Here is a 7,585-nt window from a genome sequence, read left to right as displayed (position 1 = left end):
TATATGTGTATGAGGGTGTCAGATCCCCTGGAACTGAAGTTATAGACAGTTATGAGCTGCTATGTGGGTGCTGGGAATTGAACCCAGGTCTTTTTAACTGACAGTTATAAAAGGAGTAAACTCTTAAGTACATGAAGTCATAGTGGGTAGCAGAGATTCCAGTAAACAACCAAAGGGTCTTTGTACAGGAGAGGGCACTAGTGTGGCAGAAATTATCTTCTCCAGGGGGCCTCCAAACTCAGAAGGACATTGTGTCTGTATTGGAAAAACGAGTGGAGCTGCTGCATCAGATCACACATCACTTCATCCTGTTCCGATCCAGAGGGAGAGACTGGCAGCAGAGGCACTTTGGGAGCTTTCAAAGACAACTCCTGTTAAAGATTAGCCCATCAATTCTATAAGTAAGTGTGTGTGTGTGTGTGTGTGTGTGTGTGTGTGTACATATAACAACTCTTTAGATATGGAGTGAATTCAACAAATGGCAGAATTTACAAGTAAAATAAAGAACAACAGAAGACTGGTAGACAAAAAAAAAACATTTAAAATAAGTCTGCTTTAAAGGTTGAAAGAGATGAAAATAGACTGATAAATTTTTTGGCAGTGTCTTAGTTTGGGTTTCTATTTGCTATGATAAGCACCATGACCAAAAGAAACTTGAGGAAGAAAGAGTTTATTTGCCTTACAGATTATAGTCAGCCACTGTAGGAAGCCAAGGCAGCAGTACGAACCTGGAGGCAAGAAGGAAAGCAGAGATCATAGAGGAATGTTGCTTATTGGGTTGCTCGATATAAGCGTTCTCATCTTGTTTTCTCATACACCCTGGAACCACCTGCCTATGTGTGGTATCTTCCACAGTGACCCTCCCACACCAATAAAGTACCCACACAGGCTTTCCTACAGGGCAATCTGGTAGAGGCCATTTATTTTATTTTTTCCAATTATGGGTTTGTCTTAGGGTTATTATTGCTGCAATGAAACACTATAACCAAAAGTAAGTTGGAGAGGAAAGGGTTTATTGTGTAGTCCATCACTGAAGGAAGCCAGGACAGGAACTTAAACAGGGCAAGCACTGGAAAGCAAGAGCTGATGCAGAGACTGTGGAGGAGTGCTGCTTACTGGTTTGCTCCTTTTGGCTTGCTCAGCCTGCTTTCTTATAGAATACAGGACTACCAGCCCAGGAGTAGCCTCACCCACAATGGGCGGGGCCCTCCTCTATCTATCACTAATTGAGAAAATGTTCTACAGGCTGGCCTACAGCCTGATTTTCTCAGTCGAGGATTCCTCTTCTTAGGTAACATTAGCTTTGTGTCAAATTGACATAAAACTGGCCAACACAAGGTTCTTCTCCCATGATAACAACAGAGCCTGTGTCAAATTGGGAGAAAAAAAAGACTAATCAGGACAGGTAACATTGAGCTTTAGCAGGAAGTGAGTGATTTTAATGATGGATTGAAGTCAATCCTAGGCACATGAATTTATCTATCTAGAAGCCATGTTAGAGTTTAGGTATTTCTCTTAGTATACAGGTTGGGGAGATTTTTTTAAATTTTTTTATTGGATGTTTTATTTACATTTCATATGTTGTCCCCTTATCCCATCCCCCACCCACCCAGGAACCCCCTATCCCCTCACCCCTCCTCCTTCTTCTCTGTGGATGTAACCCCTACCTATCCCCCCACTCCCACCTCCCCACCCTCAAAAGTCCCACCCCCTGGGGCGTCCAGCCTTCATGAGGTCAAGGATCTCATCTTCCACCTATGCCCAGCAGGGCCCTCCACTCTTATGTATTCAGCTGAAGCCCTGGATCCCTCCCTAAGTGCTCCCAGGCTGGTGGTTTAGACCCTAGGAGCTGTGGTTGGTTGGTATTGTTTCTCTCCTCATGGGGCCACAAACCCTTTCAGCTCCAATGGCCTTCACTCTGACTCCTCTATTGGGAACCCCATTATCAGTTCAATGGCTAGCTGTGAGCATCTAACTCTGAATATGTCAGACTCTTGAAGACCTCTGAGGAGACATCCATATCAGGCTCTTATCAGCATGCACTTCCTGACTTCCACATCAGGAGATTTGTTATATGTCAAGTATTTTGTATTTTTAGCTGTTGAGAACTATGGGAATGTCCATGCCCATATTTATGTGAGAAAATGTTACATAAGTGTCTGATGTTAATAACGGTCAAAGCTACCTCTCCTTAATCTCTCCTCCTTAGCATTGTACTCCCCATCTAAATCTAGAGTATGATGCAGAACTGTTCCCACAACTGGATCTCAGCATAAATAGAAGAAAATAGCCAAAGCAATGGTGATCTCTGTGTCCTAACTTTGCATCCTCTATCTCTTAAGTGAAGTGGGCATGGAGAGGACAGAAGCTCTATTCTGATCAGCACATGCCAAACTGAACATTCTCAGGAGAGACAGTTGAGGCAGACAGCACAGACATTACCTACCATATCCATCCCAAATCACTTCTTAGAAGGGAAGTCACCATCACAGAAATGCAGGATATTTCTTGGAGAATTGATGTTTATTTTTTTTAAATAAGCTACTCATGAACTCCTAGAAAAAATACTTTGTGAATTAATTTCTCCAAGGAATAATTTGATATAGCTAATCTCCCAATTGATGACCACTATAGTTATATGTACCTAATATACTTATTTAAAAAAAATTAAAGGTATAAACCACCATGCCATTTTTACTGTTTCTTGAAAATAGCTTCAAATAATCAGAAAATAGATGTTTTTATTTTAAATCACCTACCAAAGAGTTGACAAATAGCAATCCTGTTTTATTTTTCTTTCTTCCTTTTAAATTTTTTTGTGGTGCTAGGAATTGAATTCTGAGCCTCATCCATGCTAGACAAGCAGCCTACTACTGACGACTAGCAACTGTAAAAGTCATGGTCTAGTGTCGAAATATCACTAGACTTGATTGATAGACTTGGATACAGTAGTTTTTTTAAGCGTCCTTTTATCTTTTATTGAAAATATTTTTTTCATATAATATATTCTGATTATGTTCTCCCCTCAAAAAACTACTTCCAGATCCTTCCCAACTCCCTACCCACCCAAATCTACACTCCTTTTTGCTCTCTTTGATTAGAAAAGAAACAGGGATCTAAAAATAAAAGAAAAGGCTAAAACAAAAGCTTATGAATGTGAATAGGACTAAACAGATAAGCGAACAGAGAAGAAAAAGCCAAAGAAAAACCACAGAAAACATACAGAGACAGAGACATGTGCAAGCCCATAAAAACACAAAATTGGAAACCATAATAGGCAAAAGACCTGTAGGGAAATGGGGAAAAAAAGCACAGACAAAGCATTCTGAGACCAAAAACAAACAAAACAAACCAACCAAACAAAAAGTACCATTGAATTTGTTGGGCATCTACCGCAGGGCATGAGGCCTGCCCTTTAGTGTGTATGTGCTTTTTTTTAATAATTTACTTATTTTTTCAAATCATAATCCATTCACACAGGGGTTATAAACACAGAAAGGCAGGATGTGGGGAGGGGATAACACTGGAGCATGGGTGTTCAGGGGGAATACAGATATCTTTCAGAACAGGGTATTGGCTGGATGAAGTTTCAGAGGACAGATCACTATGACTCTGCCTATGATTCACTTGTCCTTAACTAAGTTGGTATTGTCTGCCATGGCTACCTATTTATAAGGTCTATGACTACTCAGGCTGGTAAATTTCCATGAAAGCTGCCTGTTTACAATAGCTTATAGCCGTCTGTTTCAATGTTTTTCCACAGAGACCCAAGACTTGGTGTTAGTATACATGTATGACAGGCCTATTGCTGATTTTAGGCCTACGGCTGATTTTAGGCCTTCAGTGTGTAAGCAGGGATGTCCCTGACATCTCCTCCCTTCTCTAAGTATAGAAGGGCTAGGGCTGTGGTAATTTTTTTAAAATTTTTTCTCAAATCATAATTCACACAGGGGTATAAACACAGAAAGGCAGGATGTGGGGAAGAGAATGACACTGGAGTGTGGGTGTTCAGGGGGAATACAGATATCTTCAGAACCGGGTATCGGCTGGGTGAAGGTTCAAGAGACAAGTCACTATGACTCTGCCTATGACTCACTTGTCCTTATCTAAGTTGGTATTGTCTGCCAAGGCTACCTATTTACAAGGTCTATGACTACTCAGGCTTATAAATTTCCACAAAAGCTGCCTGTTGACATTAGCTTATAGCCCTCTGTTTCGATGTTTTTCCACTGAGACCCAAGACTTGGTGTTTGTATACATGTATGACAGGCCTATTTCTGATTTTAGGCCTATGGCTGATTTTAGGCCTACAGCGTGTAAGCAGGGCTGCCCCTGACATCTCCTCCCTTCTCTAAGTATAGAAGGGCTGTGGCAATTCTAAACTTGCGAAGGTGGGGATAGAGGCCTGACCTCCAGTATTTGAAGGGGACCTTGTAATGGCTCCGGTCCCCCTGTCGTTGTCCAGTGAGGCATGAGAGCCATACCCGTCCCTATATCTTTTTCCTGGAGAGGGGATACTTTTGACATCAACCCCTATGCAGTCAGGCTTGTCCCTCAGGGAACCCAGATAGATATTTTTATCTTTTATTGATATTCCCTTGCAGTGCTTAGCCTCGCAGCCTAACCAAGAATTCAGATCGCCTGTGAGAGGGGGTTCTGGGTGGCCCCTCTCTGCTTGGTCTAGGGGCAGAAGTCCCCTCTTTTAGGTTGTGTGGAGATGGGTTTTGAGAACACCCTGTATAAAGTAACAACCTCATTTTGAGTCTCGTGGTCCTCCATAGCTAACTTATGATAATGTATCTGAAAAAGTTTTGCTACCAAATTATTTATCTGTTGTTTCACAGAGTTAGTCAGCCTATTTGAGACCCAAGGACCAGCAGAAATAAGCAAAGGTAACCCAAATAATGGTCCCAAGATGGGAGGAAGTAGGGTTGACAACCATGGAGAGGCTGAAAACCAATTCTTGTACCAGCCTTCATCTGTCTCTTTCTCTCTCTGATTTTTCTTAGGGCCTTCACTACCTATTTCATGCTCTCTTTAACCCTCCTTGTCTTGTCTATGTAAAGGCAACCTTCTTCTTTAAGGGCTGTACACAGTCAATAGCTGTACACAGCCTTTTCTATTGTAATAGAGTAAACCGAGTCCAATAAGGATCTTTGTGATTTTTGGAGGTTTCTTTAGACAGCGAAATGAGGGATTTCTTCAGACTAGTGATGTCAATCTCTAGCAGTTTGATGTTCTAGTCAATGGCCCTTCAAAGGTCTGAGTAGTGTAAGTTCGGAGGCCAGCATGTGGATTAGAACTTCTAACAGAAGACATCCTGGGTAATTCATTTTTTCCCGGAAAGGAAAAACAAGGGAATTCTCAGGGAGATTTCTCTTCCCTGGATGTAAATTGTTATTCATCTTATTTATGGTTGGGCCTGGCTTTGTGGGGGTATCTATTTACTTCATTAATCTTTTTGGTAGCTGGTTAGGTGTGCCTTCTGTGGAATCAAACAGGCATATCCATCCTTGGCCCCACAAGGGAACTGGGTCTGGGCCATTCCTTTTAAGGATAAGCGGGTCCTTCCCCATATCTGTGGCATAGTTTTTATTGATCTCGGTGATGCTAGAGGCAGTCCGCAGCAGATTTGCCATGAGCTTTCAGTTTTAGAGAGTTAAAAGTGAACAAGGCATGATGGAGAGTATTTCAGGGGGACTCCTTCTGGGGAGGTACCATTCCCCCTCTTTTGTTTTTAAAGCTAATTTTTCAGAGTTCTTGTAAAATCAGGTCAGAAGTGCCATCAGTCGCTCCTTCCACACTCAGAGAGACAAGAAGACCCTATTTAAAGAAATATAAATCTATATTAATAATCTCTTTTATCAAAGGACTGTCATAGCACCGCTGACAACTAATCAGACTATATAATATATCCATTAGTAATAGCTTCTTCTGCTTTTTGTGAGATTACCTCTCTTTTGTCAAATTAATCATTGAGGAAAATTAGGATTTACATCTCTCTTGAGAATATTAAACAGAGACTTAAATTCTTTTGTGGAGAGCTTAAAATAAGATTTTAGCCAATTAGCATCTCCTAGTATTTTGAAAATAATTTGAAATAAGTAAATTCTCTCTCTCTTTTTTATACCCTTTATCTGTTTTTTATTGGATATTTTATGTATTTACCTTTCAATGTTATCTCCTCTCCCATTCCTCCCAAAACCCCTTATCCCATACCCCCTCCTCCTATTTTTAAGAGGGTGTGCTCCAAACATCCTCCCAGTCCCATCTCCCTGCTCTCAAATTCCCACACAGTAGGGGATCCAAACTTTAGGGGACCAAGGCCCTCCACTTCCACTGATGTCTGACAAGCCACCCTCAATTACCTATACAGGTGGAGACATGAGTCCCTCTCTTTGTGCTCTCAGGCTGGCGGTTTAGACTTTGGGAGCTCTGGTTGAAACTTTTGACACTCCTTCTAGAAAGGACCAAAGCACCCACACTTTGGTCTTCCTTCTTTTTCTTGAGTTTCATGTGGTCTATACATTGTGTCTTAGGTACTGTGAGCTTTTGGGCTAATATCCACTTATCAGTGAGTGAATACCATGTATGTTCTTTTGAGATTGGGTCACCTCACTCAAGCTGATATTTTCCAGCTCCATACATTTACCTAAGAATTTCATGAACTCATTGTTTTTAATAGCTGAGTAGTACTCCATTGTATAAATGTACCACATTTTCTGCATCCATTCTTCTGTTGAAGGACATCTGGGTTCATTCCAACTTCTGGCTATTATAAATAAGGCTGCTATGAACATAGTGGAGCATGTGTCCCTGTTGTATGTTGAAACATCTTTTGGGTATATGCCCAGGAGTGGTATAGTTGGGTCCTCAGGTAACACTATGTTCAATTTTCTGAGATATCACCAGACTGCTTTCCATAGTGGTTGTACCAGTTTACAATCCCACCAACAGTGGAGGAGTGTTCCTCTTTCTCCACATCCTCGCCAACATCTGCTGTCACCTGTGCTTTTGATCTTAGCCATTCTGACTGGTGTGAGGTAGAATCTCAGTGTTGTTTTCATTTGCATTTCCCTGATGATTAGGGATGCTGAACACTTCTTTAGATGCTTCTCAACCATTCGAGCTTCCTCAGTTGAGAATTCTTTGTTCAGCTCTGTGCTCCATTTTTTAATAGGGTTCTTTGATTGTCTAGAGTCTAATTTCTTCAGTTCTTTGTATACCTTGGATATTGGCCCTTTATCAGATGTAGGGTTGGTGAAGATCTTTTCCCAATCTGTTGGTTGCCGCTTTGTCCTATTGACTGTGTCCTTTGCTTTACAGAAGCTTTGCAGTTTTATGAGGTCCCATTTGTTAATTCTTGGTCTTAGAGCACAGGCCATTGGTGTTCTGTTCAGGAACTTTTCTCCTGTGCCCATGTGTTCGAGGCTTGTCCCCAATTTCTCTTCTATTAGTTTCAGTGTAGCTGGTTTTAGGTGGAGGTCCTTGATCCACTTGGAATTGAGCTTTGTACAAGGAGATAAGTATGGATCAATTTGCATTCGTCTACATGCTGACCTCCAGTTGGACCAGCACCATTAAT

The sequence above is a fragment of the Grammomys surdaster genome, unplaced genomic scaffold (genome assembly GCF_004785775.1).
Source record: "Grammomys surdaster isolate TR1022 unplaced genomic scaffold, NIH_TR_1.0 207, whole genome shotgun sequence".
NCBI lineage: Eukaryota > Metazoa > Chordata > Mammalia > Rodentia > Muridae > Grammomys > Grammomys surdaster.
This window is presented reverse-complemented; position numbering follows the sequence as displayed.